The sequence below is a fragment of the Balaenoptera ricei genome, chromosome 7 (assembly GCF_028023285.1).
Source record: "Balaenoptera ricei isolate mBalRic1 chromosome 7, mBalRic1.hap2, whole genome shotgun sequence".
In the NCBI taxonomy this organism is placed as follows: Eukaryota; Metazoa; Chordata; class Mammalia; order Artiodactyla; family Balaenopteridae; genus Balaenoptera; species Balaenoptera ricei.
In genome coordinates, this window is record NC_082645.1 from 95380016 (window position 1) to 95397759 (window position 17744).

At 42.6% G+C, this 17744-nt stretch overlaps 1 protein-coding gene and 1 pseudogene across 1 annotated transcript in view; both read left to right on the top strand.

The window, feature by feature from the left end:
- Positions 1–17744, top strand: part of CPS1 (carbamoyl-phosphate synthase 1) — a 395122-nt gene that overhangs the window by 78980 nt on the left and 298398 nt on the right. The gene's annotated exons all lie outside the window — the stretch shown is intronic.
- On the top strand, positions 1987–2502 carry LOC132368815 (thioredoxin, mitochondrial-like; annotated as a pseudogene).

Consider the following 17744-nt stretch of genomic DNA (forward strand, 5'->3'; position numbering starts at 1 on the left):
AGCCTACCTAAAGAAACAAGAAAAATCTCAAGTAAACAATCTAACCTTACACCTAAAGAAACTAGAGAAAGAAGAACAAACAAAACCCAAAGTTAGCAGAAGGAAAGAAATCATAAAGATCAGAGCAGAAATAAATGCAATAGAAACAAAGAAAACAATAGCAAAGATCAATAAAACTAAAAGCTGGTTCTTTGAGAAGATAAACAAAATTGATAAGCCATTAGCCAGACTCATCAAGAAAAAGAGGGAGAGGACTCAAATCAATAAAATCAGAAATGAAAAAGGAGAAGTTACAACAGACACCGCAGAAATACAAAGCATCCTAAGAGACTACTACAAGCAACTTTATGCCAATAAAATGGACAACTTGGAAGAAATGGACAAATTTTTAGAAAGGTATAACCTTCCAAGACTGAACCAGGAAGAAACAGAAAATATGAACAGACCAATCACAAGTAATGAAGTTGAAACTGCGATTAAAAATCGTCCAACAAACAAAAGTCCAGGACCAGATGGCTTCACAGGTGAATTCTATCAAACATTTAGAGAAGAGCTAACACCTATCCTTCTCAAACTCTTCCAAAAAATTGCAGAGGAAGGAACACTCCCAAACTCGTTCTATGAGGCCACCATCACCCTGATACCAAAACCAGACAAAGACACTACAAAAAAAGAAAATTACAGACCAATATCACTGATGAATATAGATGCAAAAATCCTCAACAAAATACTAGCAAACAGAATCCAACAACACATTAAAAGGATCATACACCACGATCAAGTGGGATTTATCCCAGGGATGCAAGGATTCTTCACTATACGCAAATCAATCAATGTGATACACCATATTAACAAATTGAAGAATAAAAACCATATGATCATCTCAATAGATGCAGAAAAAGCTTTTGACAAAATTCAACACCCATTTATGATAAAAACTCTCCAGAAAGTGGGCATAGAGGGAACCTACCTCAACATAATAAAGGCCATATATGACAAACCCACAGCAAACATCATTCTCAATGGTGAAACACTGAAAGCATTTCCTCTAAGATCAGGAATGAGACAAGGATGTCCACTCTCACCACTATTATTCAACATAGTTCTGGAAGTCCTAGCCACGGCAATCAGAGAAGAAAAAGAAATAAAAGGAATACAAATTGGAAAAGAAGAAGTAAAACCGTCACTGTTTGTGGAAGACATGATGCTATACATAGAGAATCCTAAAACTGCCACCAGAAAACTGCTAGAGCTAATTAATGAATATGGTAACGTTGCAGGATACAAAATGAATGCACAGAAATCTCTTGCATTCCTATACACTAATGATGAAAAATCTGAAAGAGAAATTATGGAAACACTCCCATTTACCATTGCAACAAAAAGAGTAAAATACCTAGGAATAAACCAAAAAACAAAAAAAACTGGTAAATGAAAACAACATTTAAAATTGTGTTGTCATTAGAGTATACACAAAGTAATTGAAGCTGTAGGTATAGAAGTGGTTGCCTTGAGAAGACATGTATAATAAGGAAAGGAAGAAAGGAAGGAAGGAAAGAAGGAAGGAAGGAGGGGAAGAAGGAAAGCAAGAAGGAAGGAAGAGAAGGAAGGGAAGGAAAGAAGAGGTCTTCAAAAATAGGGAGATTTAAGTGGCATTTAAGTAATCCTGCCAAAGGGAGCAGTGGCAATCAAGGGACCTGAGTATTAATTAGGAATGACTGATCACGTGAGTCCCATGAGGGTAGGGATCACATCTGCTTCTCATTTCTGGAGCAGAGCACCTAGCACAGTACCTGGCCAGTAGATGCTCCATTCGCAATTGTCCAGTGTTGTCCATGGGGCAGGAAAGCTACCAATACCATTGGCTGCGGCAACTGGGTGACTGGGGATGTGTGCAAGCTGGATAGCAGGCAGTGAGTAAAGAAATGAATAGGGAACAGAAGTGCCCTTGACCGGTGGGGAGGGCCGCGCTGTGCACCCCTCTGCTCTCGCTGCAGGGAGATGGCTTAGCGACTTCTCCTGGGGAGGTTCCTGGCCTCCATAATCTGCAGGAAGCCCTCTCAGAGTCAGTGGGCGCCCCTTGCCTCCAGGGCCCTGCAGACCCCACAGCGCAGTCCTAATAACCTGACAGTAACACCCAGCCAAGCCCAGTCAATATACACCACCAGAGTCTGTACAATGACCTTTAACATCCAGGATGGACCAGACTTTCAAGACTGAGTTGTCAACAGTGAGACACCAGTGGTTGTGGATTTCCATGCACAGTGATGTGGTCCCTGCAAGATCCTGGGGCCAAGGTTATAGAAGGTGGTGGCCAAGCAGCATGGAAAGGTGGTGATGGCCAAGGCGGATATTGATGACCACACAGACCTCGCCATAGAGTATGAGGTATCAGCTGTGCCCACCGTGCTGGCCATCAAGAATGGGGATGTGGTGGACAAGTTTGTGGGCATCAAGGATGAGGACCAGCTGGAGGCCTTCCTGAAGAAGCTGATTGTCTGACAAGCAGGGAAGCGTCCTGACTGCCCCTGCCCACCTGGGCCCCATGGTCCCGGGGGACCCAGATAGAACTCATAGCCCTTCTGTGCCGGCCCTTCCTACCTCCTCCCTCTGCCTGGCCCCTGTGGGTCCGTGCTTTGGAGACCAGGCCTCCAAACACAGGAGCCTCAAGTGCTCCCAACCTGGCTGACCGCCAGGGTGGCCGCCCAAGGAGCGGTGCCGCCACCGAGCTGGGACAGCCGTCTCCTCACCCACTCTCTGCTCCTTCTAGGGCTTGTTGCCGTGCTCCCAGGATGCTGGGACAGAGTCCCGGGGCCAGCCTGCAGTAACAGCTTGGTCTCCCTGCTCCCTTCTGATCTGAACCCCGGTGCCTGGCTCATCTGCCTCCTGCATTTTTCTTTCCTGCTGCTGTTTTGTAAAAAAAAAAAAAAAAAAAAAAAACAGAAGAAGCAAAAAAGAAACCCAGGGCTTCCCTGGTGGCGCAGTGGTTGAGAATCTGCCTGCCAATGCAGGGGACACGGGTTCGAGCCCTGGTCTGGGAAGATCCCACATGCCGCGGAGCAACTGGGCCCGTGAGCCACAATTACTGAGCCTGCGCGTCTGGAGCCTGTGCTCCGCAACAAGAGAGGCCGCGATATTGAGAGGCCTGCGCACCGCGATGAAGAGTGGCCCCCGCTTGCCACAACTAGAGAAAGCCCTCGCACAGAAACGAAGACCCAACACAGCCATAAATAAATTAATTAATTAATTACCAAAAAAAACAACCCATAGAATACAGTACCAACAGCGGACCCTAATACAATCCACGGTCGTTGGTGATAACGATGTGTCAATGTAGGTCCATTTATTGTAACAAATGTACCACTCTGGTGTGGGATGTTGATGATGGGGAAGGCTGTGCATGTGTGAGGGCAGGGGGAGTATATGAGAAGTCGCTGTACTTTCTACTCATTTTGCTAATGTTTTGTTATTTGTAATTTCTTCTTCTAAAAAAAAGAGGATATTAAAAAAAAAAAAGAAATGAGTTATCAAGCCATGAAAAGACACGAAGGAACCTTAAGTGCATATTGCTAAATAAAAGAAGCCAATCTGAAAAGGCTGCATACTGAATGACTCCAACTATATGACATTCTGGGAAAGAAAGTAAAAAGATGTGATAGTCAGGGGTCAAGGGTCAAGGCGGGGTGAGGAAGTGATGATTAGGTGAAACACAGGAGATATTTAAGGCAGTGAAACTATTCTGTAGGATACTGTATTGATGGATACATGACATTATTTGTCAAAACCTACGGAACTGTATAACACAAAGAGCAAATCCTAATGCAAACTATGGACTTTAGTTAGTAATGCTATATGAATATTGGTTCATCAATTGTAATAAATTGTAACTGCACTAAGGCAAGAGAACTAAGAGAGAACTAAGAACCGCACTAAGGAGAAACTGTGAGTGGGAAAAGGAGAGGATATATGGAAACTCTCTGTACTATCTGCTCAATTTTCTTTTTTTTAATTTTATTTTACTTTATTTCTTTATTTCTTTGTTTTTGGCTGTGTTGGGTCTTCGTTGCTGCACGCGGGCTTTCTCTAGTTGTGGTGAGCGGGGCCACTCTTTGTTATGGTGCACAGGCTTCTCATTGTGGTGGCTTCTCTTGTTGTGGAGCACAGGCTCTAGGCGCACAGGCTTCAGTAGTTGTGGCACGCGGGCTCAGTAGTTGTGGCTCACGGGCTCTAGAGCGAGAGCTCAGTAGTTGTGGCACATGGGCTTAGTTGCTCTGTGGCATGTGGGATCTTCCCAGACCAGGGATCAAACCCGTGTCCCCTGCATTGGCAGGAGGATTGTTAACCACTGCACCACCAGGGAAGCCCTATCTGCTCAATTTTCTGTAAACCTAAAACTGCTTTAAAAAATTGTTTATTAATTTTGTAAAAAGTGCAACCCATGGCTTGACCAGTTCTGTATATAGCACTTTCTTAGGCAGTAAATTATCTTTGCAGAGCGCCTTTGGGCAACAAGCAATGATGCAGCATAGCCCACATAGACAGAAGGGTTTTGAAGACAACAAGCCTTCAAACTCATCCCCCCACTAGAGTGTGAGCAGGAATGACAGAAGGGGGAACAGAATGTGGTGTGTGGAACCCTGGGTCCCCCTTTTAGCTACAATCAAGGAGTCACTGAGCACATGAAGGCAGCCTCGCAGGGGTAGCACCGCTCTAAGAAACAAGCGACAACTTCTGACTTGTTTTACCCAAATAACTTAAACAAGCAGATAATAACCAAGTGATTCATCCTACATGATCTTCAGTTTTCCCATTGATACAACTGACAGTATTATGCATTATAGATGCTGCTGTGTTGTTTTCAAGCCTTCCTTGAAAGCCTTAACAAAAACGTCAAAACATCCTCGCATATGATACTGATGATAAGGAAGTGGATATGTGTGATCACATATGAGATATCTTACTAAGGAAAGTGTGGGAGGGTTCTTCTTTAGAATATTTTCAAAAAGCTCTTCTAAACACTAGATATATTTTTTTATTACTTTTACTGCTGTTATTCTCCTACTTGTTACCTGAAGTTTTGTCTAAGGACCGCAGGGGTTTTCTTAACCTTACAAGTAAGTTTCTGTTGAGTAGAACCTCGTCATGCTACTTGTTGCTATTGATAGAGTTTGTTAAGCCAACAGTGAAAGCAATCTGTCCTCTCAATGCATGGTAGCACTTCAGTAGTGGAGATTCTGTAATGAATTTTAAAATCAGAGATGAGAAGCATTTCCCCCACCCACCTGGGATTGGAAAGAGACAATTCAGTAAGACAAAACAGGATGCAGAGCTTAAGAAGTGGGTTAGAGCCCACGAAGTTCTAAGAATCACAACTGTTGAAGAAATATTAAGCAGACCAGAAAATTAGTGAAATGAGTCCAGGTTGAGTGAGACTGAATGCTTTCCCCAAGTCCCACATGGTAACTGCCTTTTTTCTTCTGTAGGGAGAGAAAGAATTGGGAAGAGATTTCAGATTTCTAGAGATTCACTTGAATAGTTCCTACTGCACTGCTCACTGGGACAACATTCTTTTTCCTCCCCAAGGTGGCCATATGCAGCAGCAGTTCACCCCATCCATTCACTCTCATCACTTAGAATGGAGTTGTCCCCATGCAAACATCGAGCAATGGCACCGTGAGAATTGAGAGGCTCATGAAAGCAAGGCTGATGGGAGCCCTGGGGTGCACCCCCAAACTAAAAGGACTCAGGTTGCAAGACCTGTCACTTAACAGTCACAGCAGGATATATTTTTGGTAATTGAAGCCTAATTTGGATTGTGTTTTTGGAAAATGATGACATTAGTTTTCTAAAAACTAGAAAATTTTTTAGGGGGGAGTGGTGGTTCTCTCCAACTCCACTTTGAAGCTAAAATGGCAAACTGTTTAGAATCCAAACTTTTTCTTCCCGTGGATTTATGTAGTAGATGTTTCAAAATGACTGGCAAATACATAGAATTCATACAAAGTTAGAGGCAAAAGGGTGCTCCAGAACCCTCTGGTTGAATCTCTTCACTCTATAGTTGAGGAGAATGAGGTCCAGAGAGGCTAAGTGTTATGCCCAAGGGCACACAGCTGGCTCACAAGATGAGACTTGAATCCGGATTGCCTATGTACTGGCCAATGCTCTTCCCTCTCTACTGTGCTCTACTTCCCAGCACCACAAGAGGACACCTACTGTGTCTTGCAGAATCTAGACTATTTTTTGAAAGCTTGGAACTAAACTTGTGACTAATTAGAATACAGTGTTCCACCACCTTTAAGTCACCAGCTAAAATCCACTGCTCCCCGTCGCAGCACGCCCGAGGCCTTCTGGGTAACCAAAGAAAGATTATTGTCTCAACTCAGTTCTCTGTGTCTAGGTACCCACAAAATGGAAATCACTTTACTTGGGGAAGAGCAAGAGGACAAGATGAGATGAAAAGGAAGCATGTTTAAAATGGATAAAAGGAGGCACTTTTTCCCCACTACACACAATTGAACTGGGGAACTCACTGCAGCAGGATATTAAGATCAATGGTGAAGATTTGTGTTTTAAAAGATTAGACATTTCACATGCATATCATCAACAGCGACACTCAATGGGATGAAAGTAAGATGGATGAAAGTTCTCAAGCTTCAGTGCATAAGTTGATCACCAACTGGGTCAGGTGAAAAGAAAAAAAGTTGTCGACTGGATTAAAATTTCACAGAAAGGCAGATCTGGGGGGTTCCAGTCATTGCTGCTGTGTAACAAACCACTCCAAAGTAGTGGTGTGAACCAACAGGCATTTTATTATGCACATGGATACGGTGGATCAGGAATTTGGAGAGGGCACAGCAGGGATGGCTTGTCTCTGATTCATGACATCTGGGGCCTCAGTTGGGAAGACTTGAACAACTAGGAATGACTTGAGGTTGGGGGCTGGAATCATCTGGAAGCTTCTTCACCTAACCTGGGATGACTTGAAGGCTCACTCAGCTGGGACTGTCAAGTGGAGCATCTATATGTAGGTGTCAAGAGGGAGTGTCCCAAGAAAAAGCACTTCCAAAAAACAAGTGTCCCAAGAGACCCAGGTAGAAACTACACGGCCTTTTATGACCTATCCATGGAAGTTTTAGAGCATCACTTCCAACACAGTCCATGGGTCAAAACCGTCACAAGCCCACTGAGATTCAAGAGGAGGAGACTTAGGACCTCCTACATCCCTCCCCTATGGGGAATGGCAAGATCACATTGCAGAAAAACCTGTGGGATGGGAGAGGTTTTCGCAGCCATCTTTGGAAAATGCAATCCCCCAGGGAAGTGGTGGGTGATGTGAGGTTACAAGAACACACAATCTAGTGGAAAACACTGACATATGAACAGAGAATCACAGTACAATAAAATAAATTTCAAGGTAGTTATTTCCCCCTCTTTTACAAGAATTCTTTTTTTTTCCCTTTGATAAGAGTCATCACATTAAAATTTTTTCATTCATTGTCTGTCTTCTACTAGATTGGAATCTCCATGCATTTAGTTTCCTACTGTAACCCCTGTGCCTAAAACACTACCAAGCCCAAAATAGGCACTCAATAAATATTTGCTGAAAGAGTATATGAGTAAAGTGCTGTAATAGAGAAGTAGTGGGAGGGCTGTGGGAGTACAGGCAATAACAAAGCACTCAGCTTGACAGAAATGACATTTGAGTGGGTCTTGAATGCTCTTGAAGGATAAACAACAATTTTTCTGGTGGAAACAAAAGGGAATAAATTTTTCTCCTTAAATCTCCTCCAGAGACTTCATTAGCCAAGTTTAAGTGGGCAGATCTCATCCTAAGTGTACAGACTGCATGTAGTAGTTACAATGTTCTTGGTTGCAAGTGAAAGAAAACAGGGACTCAAATGTATTAAAAAATAAGCAGCGTATCGTATCACATAACAACAAGTCTGGAGGCCAACAGTTCAGGCAGCCTCAATGCCATCCTTCTTCACTGGGTCAACTTAGCTCCTTTGTGGTTGCAAGATGGTGCCCACAGTGGTAGGCATCACAGGCAGACAAAACAATACCCAGCAGGGGAGAGGACTACTTCTCCTTTGGAGTAAGATCTTTCCCATAAGCCCCTGACAGACTTACCTCACACTGGCCCCCACACCACGCCTTATTGGCTAGAACTGTGTCCCATGCATGTATGTAACCTAAACGCTGATAAGAAGAAGGGGAGAAACACGAGCAGTTGGACTAATCACGTGTTACTCCTTGGGGCTTGACCTGAAGCTCCTGCCTCTCCTGAAGCACAGGGCTATGCAGAAAAGGGTGGATTCCCCAACAAAACAGAACAAAACAAATAACGGGGGTTTTGTTAGGAAGGAAAAAGGGGAGATGACTCTTCGGCACATAATCAACAGTGTTTGCAACATTAGGCTTGGGGAAGGTTAATGTTCTGTTTTCTTTGTGGATGACTATTACCTAACAATTTTATTTATTCTTTTTCATGCTTTTTGCTCCTGTCCTTTCTCCTCTGCACTAGTAGTCAGTTGAATAAATCAAGCGCTGTATCAATAGGAAAGAGTGTCATGTGTACAGTGTACATACGAATCTAATTAATCAAAAATATGTTGATTAGACGTGAGTGCACTTTCAGGTAAAAACCTTGATTCAGATGCTTCTGATAGCATAGCCATGCCCAGCTGTTCACCACTTGAATCGTGCTCTTTCATGGCCTTGTGCCCGTTACTTGTGCTGATTCCTCTGTCTAGGAAGTCCTTCTCAGTTTCCTGACCTATAGTGGATACTAGTGATTGCCTCTCCAGCGCCCATTCTATCCTTCTAGTAATTTGCTTGAAGAGATGGCGAACTGCAAAACTACTTTTTTCAGACTCCCTTGCAGCTAGGGTCTTGATCTGAAATAAGTTCGGTCAATCAGGTGCACTTGTGTAAGATTTGGAGGCAGATGCAAGGAGAAGGCATCATTCTGTTGCTGTTGCTGTTGGCCAGCAAGGTTTGAGCAATAATGTTAAGAGGCATTTAATGCTGTTGGACTCAATGTCCTGTTTCAGTGTCTAGTCACCAGTTTCATGGGTGTGAAGAGCCCTTGCTGCAGCACCATCCCAACTTCTGGAACATAGCTACTGTGGTAGGCCCGTGAACTCAATAGCCCAGGGGTACCCCCCTGACTTCTGCCCCTCCAGCTCATCAATTTTGTAAGCCTCTGTTTGATTCTCAGTATTAAATATTTCTCTGTTTGAAACACCTAGAGAGGTTTCTTCCTGTACTAAACCCTGACTCATAGATCACCTAATTCATATTCAGCCTTCCAGGCACAGCCTGGGTCTTCCCTGAGCCACCAGGTTGGGCCAGGTGCTTCCTCTGTGCTCCCACCACGTCCTGCCTGGTAAGCCCATGCCTCTTCATCTTTGCACCCCTGGCACCAGTGTTTGGCTCACAGCATGTGCAGCATCAATATTTACCGAACTGAAGCTCCCTCTGCCAAGATACCAGACAGGTCCTGAAATCTAGTCTAAAGGGTGCCCCACCTCATGCCTGGTCTGCAAAGCCCAAAGAACAAGTGGCTCTAGACTTATACTGGATTCTAGATGAATCCAGAGCCCTCAGCTTTTCCGTACTTTAGTCCCCCACACAAGAGGCCACACCAGATTTGAAAATTTGACCTGGTCCCCAGGAAGAGGATGATAAGGAACAAGGGAAGTTGCTTATCTCAAGAGTTACCATCTGGTGGTTTTCAGGACCCTCTACTGCTGGGCCTACAACGAGGCCTGCAGTCAATGGCAGCATAGTCTTCGGAGCGAGGAAAACCCAAGTTGGAAGGTGTGTGCCGTTGTGTAGCAAGTTACTTTCTGAACCTCAGATTCTTAATCTATAAAATGGGGTTGATAATATCAACCTCACAGGATGCTTGGGGGTAAAAGAGATTATATATGTAAAATGCTTAGCACAGTGCACGCACATGGGAAATGCCCAATACCCATCAGTTACTGTTACGGCCACCATTGTTGTTGACTGTGCCATCACTGTACCACAAGTCTGTTACATATTTTTTACTTCATATACATATACTTTCCTTCAGCCCAAACAGACTCACATGCAGTTAGAGTAGAACGTACTTCTCTATACTTTCTCCCGAGGTGTTCCATTTTACATCATGATGTGATTAACCCTTTTCTGCAGAAGATCCAGCTAGGCCCAAGTTTGGGGCTGTGCTGAGGAAATAACAAAACCATCTATGTCAGTGGCTCTCGACCCTAGCTGAAAATCAGGATCACCTGGAGAGCTAAAAACAAAACGGCAACAAAAATAAACAAATAAAACGAAACCAAGAAACAATGTCTGGGTCCGTCAACCAGAGATTCTGATTCAGTAGGGCCCAAGCATCAGTATATCTTAAGGCTCCCCAGGTGATTGTAATGTGCAGCTGAGAGCCATGGCTGAGAGTGGGAAAGATTAGCGCTTCCATCGCCTCTGGGAAAGAAGAAAGAAGCTCTTACTTTTCTATAATCGCCACCACAGTGGAGGAGGGGAGAGGACTAAAGATTACAGTTGAATGATTCCACTTATAATGTGAACAAGGCATTCTTATTATGAACCTGGATAAATGACTCATCATGTTAATCCTCTGATTAGTGTCTGGGTTTCTCATCTAGAGGTGTCTGATCTGATGAGAAGAGGAGTTATCAGAAATGCTCTAGGACATGGAAAAAGCTAGTCTGGAAATACCTGTGAGGGATTTCAAGTTGGCTTGTGGGTGTCTGTCCTGTGCCAGCCCTGTGCACACTCGCACACTTGCGGGCTGGTTGCTGATGTCAGGTGTACGCACTTTGATCCAGGGCAAGTGAAATGATCCCTGCTTTGGCATAAAATCTAGCTAATATCTAAATGCTAGAGATAGCTGGTGACAGCTGGGAGTGTGCTCAGACGTAAAGTACAGGCACACCTCATTTGATTGCGCTTTGCAGACTTTGCTTTTTCACAAACTGAAGGTTTGTGACAACCCTGAGTTGTCAGATGATGGTTAGCATTTTTTAGAAATAAAGTATTTTTAAATTAAAATATGTACTTTTTTTAAAGACAGAATGCTCTTGCACACTTAATAGACTGAAGAATAGTGTAAACATAAGTTTTATAGACATTACTGGAAAACCAAAAAATCCATGTGACTCACTTTATTGTGATATTTCCTTTATTGCAGTGGTCTGGAAGCAAACCCACAATATCTCTGAGGTATGCCTGTACATCTAAAAAATGTAACTTTTTTCCCATTATTAAAGTGATACACAAAAGAAAATAGAGTGGGAAAACAGAAAAATAGCATGAACCCAGTAGAAACTAATAACAGACTTACATAGAGTTACGAGGTGCTAGACATGGTTTTAAGCTCTTCACCATATAAATTCATTTACCCCTCACTACAACTCTATGAGGGGTAACTCCACTTTACAGATGAGGAAAGAGGACCTGGAGCTGTTGTGTGACTTGTCCAAAGTGGCAGCTAGTAAAGGAAGAGCCGAGGTTTGGACTCATGCTGCATTTAACAGGGTAGGGTCAACCTCAGAGATATATATAGCTCATAAGGTAAGCTTTATCCAAGGATTCAATGCCACTTGCTAAAGTTTAAAAAGTTAATCTCAGTTGCCATTTATTCATCCATTTATTTCACAAATATTTACCAAAGGCATCTATGGGCAGCACACTGTTCCAGGCTTGATTATCAAGATACTGAAGAGTATACAGAGGCTACCTGTCCAGTCATTCCTATAGCATTGAACTCTCAAGTGTCTCAATATGTATAATCAATACAAGTATAGTAAGATTCGAAATGCAATAACTATTCTCTGATTACAAAATCCAAAACCAATACTTCAAAACTTTCAAAATGTCACAGTCTTACTAGATGGAATGTTTGGCACGATCCTCCGTATTTTCATCCATTAATAAGTACACCTTGGACAATAATTTAAGTTGAACCTCATGAATTCCACTTTGTAGCAACACGTTTAATATAACAGTAGTGTCTTCAAGTCAGAAATTTGGTGTTTTTGGATGGATGGATGGATGGATGGAAGGATAGATGAGTGAATTAATAGCTAAGAATGCCTGGCAATGTTCTAGTTGCTTAAAAATTGCATCTTTAAAAATAATTCAGTGTTTTCCAGTTTGTTAAACAATAACTATGACTCAGAAGAAAATTGTGATTTCTGTCCTTTCCATGGACTAAATATGTAACTTCAAGGAAGCCATTATGATGCCAGTTCCATCTGATTGTTGTGAGGATCAAATGAGCTAACTGAAATGAATTATGTAGCACCCTGCCTAATACATGTTAAACAGCATATTTTAAACTGCCTTTAAAGTGAAATACTATATGCAGAAAAGCAAAAATTCAAATGATACAAAAAGCTATACAATGCAAAATACGTTTCTTTTGGCCAAGTTTCCCCGCTATTATTACTACTATTATTAGAGATCTCCAAGCAAAAATAACATCTCCCTGTTGATTAAGAAGGGAGAGGTTTACAGACTAGGAGATAACATCCTTTGAGTCAGAACCAAGTGAAATAACACATGTATTCTGGTTAAATTCCAGCATGAGTGATTAACATTCTCCAACTTCAAATAATTTTTATTATTAGCCAACACTTGTCCATCCCCAATAATACACATGTTGCATACAGGCCACAGAATGAGGCAGCCTCTCTTGGCATGGTCACAATCTGTGCATACTTTCCACTGAGGGTTTCCCTTTCTTTTTGATTGCTATTCCATAGCTTTTCAACTCCCACTACTTTCAACCCTGGGATGTTTGCCGACACTGAGTGCCAAGTAGTTCCCAAAAAACCAAAAAAATATAAGCACCTGTAGAATCCCAGGGAATGAAAGAGGTAAAGTACATTTTAAACATATTTATTAACGGTTTTAATGTTTGTGAAGAGATTTATATTTATTTCTTTTAACTTTGAGGCTGGGATTAATACACCTATTCCTCATTATTTCTCACAAAGTCTTGTTGATCAGCAGGAGGAAGAGGGCTATTCTGCAATTTTGTCTCCCAGTCTGTGGAAGTGGGATCCAGGACACAAGAACGACTCAGCCCTAAAGTGCAGTCCTGAGTCCCTCAAGAACTCAGGCCCTCCTGCCTTTTTCCCCCGCCTTTTTCCAGTAGAAGGAAGGGGTGGGGGGAGCGGGAAACAATTCAAACCCTCTTTGTAAGCGTGTGAATGAATTTCAAGAATGTTAAACACCTCAGTCTTCCAACCTAATTAGAACATGTAGAAAAGAGGCATTTTTAGGACATTTAAAACTTGCAGCATAATAACCCATCTGGAGAGCGCCACGGTGCGTCCCAGTGGTCGAGGCGCCCAGCAGGTCTTCGCGCGGGCTCCCGCAGCTCCGTGCGCTCCGGATCCCCGGCGGCGCGCGGGTGCGCAGCTAAGCAGCGGGTAGCCCCCGGCGGTGGGGGGGGCCGGCCCCTGCCCATCACAGAGCCCGGAGTCAGTGTTGCTTTTCTCTGCGGGCGACTTCGAACTGCCTGGATTTTTAACCCGATAAACTGATAAAGGACTAACATGTCTGGAGTCTTCCAAAGACAGAAAGAAAATCACTTTCTTGTCGCAACAGTAAGATTTTGTTACGAAATGCAAAAGTAAAGGTTAAAGCCTGGGAGATAACCGGTCGCATATGGGGGGAGGGGGGAGGAGGTGGTAAAAACTGTGGCTGTCGCGCCCCAACTATCTCGGTTCGAATCCCGGGTTTGCCATTTGAGAGCCTACTCTGTGCTAGGCGGTCGGAATACCGCGCTGAACAAGATTATCTAGGTTGTGGCTTTCTTGGGGGAACTATCATTAGCTCGGTTCCCTTGGTATGCTTCTAAACTCTGTTTCTTCACCTATAAGAATTGTTGTAAGGATCTGAGACATCCTGTATTAAGATGAGAACGATCAACGCGCCGTCTGACACACAGTAGGGGCTCAGTAAGCATTTGTACTTCTCTCAATTTGAGCTCACCTGGTGAGGGCAGCGCAGAGAGGAGACAGGTGCCACGGTTAAGAATGATTCTTTGAGCAGTTCTTTTAAACAAGCGCTGGACTCTAAGGATGCTTAGCTGCAGATAGGAGAGCTGGTAGGTGCCCTGGAAGCTAGGGTTCATAAGCTAGCACATTACGGGAAAGTGAGCCCCGCACCAGTGGACGCCAGCAGAGAACTCAGGAGGGAATTCTAGCTAGGGTTTCCCGCTCCGGGTCTCAAGAAGGCGTGATTAGCATTCGCCCCGCCCCCCATAGCTTCCCGGCCCATCAGTTAACGAGTTGTCCAAGTGATGCTTCCAATTAGATCTTAACAGACAGCCAAGGACCATCACACGTTTGAGGGAAGCCCCCAACAAGTAAGAGATCAAAACAGGAAGAAGGAATGGGACTTCCCTGGTGGCGCAGTGGTTAAGAATCCGCCTGCCAATGCAGGGGACACGGGTTCGAGCCCTGGCCCAGAAAGATCCCACATACCACAGAGCAACTGAGCCCATGCGCCACAACTACTGAGCCTGCGCTCTAGAGCCCATGAGCCACAACTACTGAAGCCCACACGCCCTAGAGCCTGTGCTCCGCAACAAGAGAAGCCACTGCAATGAGAAGCCCACGCACCCAACAAAGAGTAGGCCCAGCTCACCGCAACCAGAGAAAGCCCACGTGCAGAAACCAAGACCCAATGCAGCCAAAAAATAAATACATAAAATAAAATATAAGGATGCTTTAAAAAAAAAACAAAACCAAACAGGAAGAAGGAATTGATGGGAGTGATAAAAACTCAGGAGCAAATGAAAACTTGAAATTGCATCAGTGAAAAAAAGAATGACAGGATATAAGAGAACTCTATAAATTGAAAATAAGGTAGACAAAACAATATATTCAATAGAAGGATTAGAGCACAGTCAAGGAAATCTCCAGGAAGCAGGACAAAAAGACAAAATGCAAAGCAGGAGGGGAAAAAAGTTAGCCATCTGGTAAGTCTAAGACTTCCAACATCCGAATAATAGGAACCTGGAAGAAAAAAACAGAATATCAAAGAAACACACAAAAAAGGTCTATACCAAACCAAATTATGAAATTTCAAAATCCCAGGGAGAGGGAAGGTACTAAAAGGTTCCCGAGAAGGAAGGGGTGGGGGGAAATGACTAAAATCGGTAATGTACAATGTACCATACAATGTCAACAGGTTTAAGAGCAACAGTGTAAATGAGAAGATGAGAGGGAAGTGTCTTTAGAATGGCAAAAATTAGTTTCAACTGAGAATTCTACACTTTATCAAATAGAAGGAGTTTCAGAGAGGCTAGATCTCTATAAACTTTCTGCCCATGTGCCCTTTTCCCAGGAAAATGTGCTCCAGTAAAACAAGGAAGTATAACAAGACAAGAGGGAAACAGAATCTAGGACATAGGGGATCCAACATAAGAGAGCAGAGTTATGTGAGATCCCAGATGACTTCACACAGATATCCCAGGAAAAGAGGCATAGAGCAGGCCTAGGGGAACACTAGTCTATATGGGAGTAGGAAGACAAAAGATTGGGGAAAAGTGTCTCCAAGAAAAAAATGGAACAGATGTGGCTTAGTAGACGGAAAATATTTTTGATAGGCATGTGACAAATGTTAAAACATTTGGGGAAAAAAATAGCTGTTAGAAAACAGGCAAGTGAATATAGTCAGGAAATTAATTCCACAGAAAAAATGAAGAATGTGAAAGCAGGGAGACCGGGCAGGGAGCTACTTACTGCATTTGGCTGTGTGAGATCACGTTGGCTAGGAAAAGGGGGGTTGGGTTATCCTAGAGAAGTGCAGAAGTGCTCCAATTTCATTAATATTTAAGAAAAAGAATGAAGGGTGTACAAGGAGGAGGCACAGTCAGAGAACTACATGGCTCAGCAATGCACAATATTTGCAGAGTCGTAGTAATGTAAACATTGATTCTGATTTAATAAAAACTGATACATGTTGAGGGAACACAGGGAGGGAAATAACGTCATGGTGGACCAAAGAAGCTAAGCTGTCACCTGCTATGACAAGAAGTCAATGGACAGTGCTAAAAATTAACTTACCTGTTATACTTTTATTACTTTGGTTAAAAAATAAGATCAAAAAAATAAGGCAAAAGAATTTAAGGCAGATCTTTATACTACAACCATATTAGTGAAATTTAACTTAAATGTCAGAACCCTTAAAAAATGGGCACTACTAAGTCAAAGACTTTCCTGAATACATTTGATAATTAGGAAAATAGAGATTTAGAAAATCTACCAAAAAGAGGTCCATGCTAACAGTATTGGATCCGTCATATTTTTAGGAATCATGGCAGACATATTTTTAATTCAAACTATTAATTTCTTAACTTTTCAACTGTTTACTTACATGGTTTAAATGGTTGCTCTTCCTCTCTTCCCGCACTAAGAATAAAAAAAATTAACTGATGAATTCTGATACAAATGCCATAGAAAAATAAAAGTAGTCACTAATTATTTGATGGATTACCAATAACACAATGAGATAAAATTCCATTCTATTTTTTAAAATAATTTCCAACAAAATATATAATTTAAATCACCCAGCAAGATGAGTCCTATAAATAAAATCTAAAAACTTAGTTTCACTTTTTTGACCTAATAGATATTCTGTATTAGGTACAAATGAAAGACTCCCCATTTACAAAAGAAAAGGACAAAGCAAATTAGGCCAGGTGAGAAACTTAGCTAATAAAAAAATTTACCTGCTGCATAGCTGAACTACTAGCCAGGAGTATTTTCTAATTCTTCATTTACACACAGCGTACTTTAATTACCACAATCCACAGATGACAACTCGAAGAACCAGTTTCTGGCCAGGCACTCATCTCCGAACGCACCAGTATCTCTGGAAGCATCCTGAACCACTTAATGGTAACCTACTCAAATACCTTACTGAAAAAATACACAACTGGAAAGTAACCTATGTTAAACGTAAATTTTAAAATGAGTGTGCTGACCTAAATGAACATATCTACAGCACACAAAACTGTTTTGCTCCAACAAAGGCCAGAAGAATAAAAGCCTGAAGAGGGTCTTAGGCCACACTCTTGCTCACATTGCCTCCTTTAACTCCAGACAGGCATCACAGGCACGGATTCCTTAAGGCTGAAGAGAGAGACAGGCATGGGACAGCTTTTCTTTTACTGTCTCCAGAGCCCCTCTACATGTGAGCAGCTCATGGCTCTGGAAGAAACTGAGAAATAGAGCAATCCTAACCAGAAATGAGTGGCTCAAGTACACACACTAGAAAAATGCAAGTTAGAAACCCCAGGAGCCTCCAGGTTGGTGAACACGTAGTACCCTTGCAGAGGGCATCAAAGCTCTGTGCCCTGTCCCCATGCCTGGCCCTATGCATCTCTTCCATCTGGCTGTTCCTGAGTTATATCCTTTTATAAAAACCAGTGATCTAACGGAAAAAAACAAAAAGCAAAACAACAACAACAAAAAACCAAACCTCCGTTTTTTATTGTGCTGCTTCACTTTAAATATTATGGAATGTTCACTTCTTGTATTCCTGCTCTCGTAATCAACTGAAAAACTTGGTCACGTATGGCTTTTTAGCAAATAAACTAGGATTTAACATAACATTAAGGAAGACAAGCAGGCAAGCAGGAGTGCAAAAAATTCTACGGTTCTGATTCTCCTCTTAAAACAAGGAGGACACAGGAAATTTATATGAGTTTCACA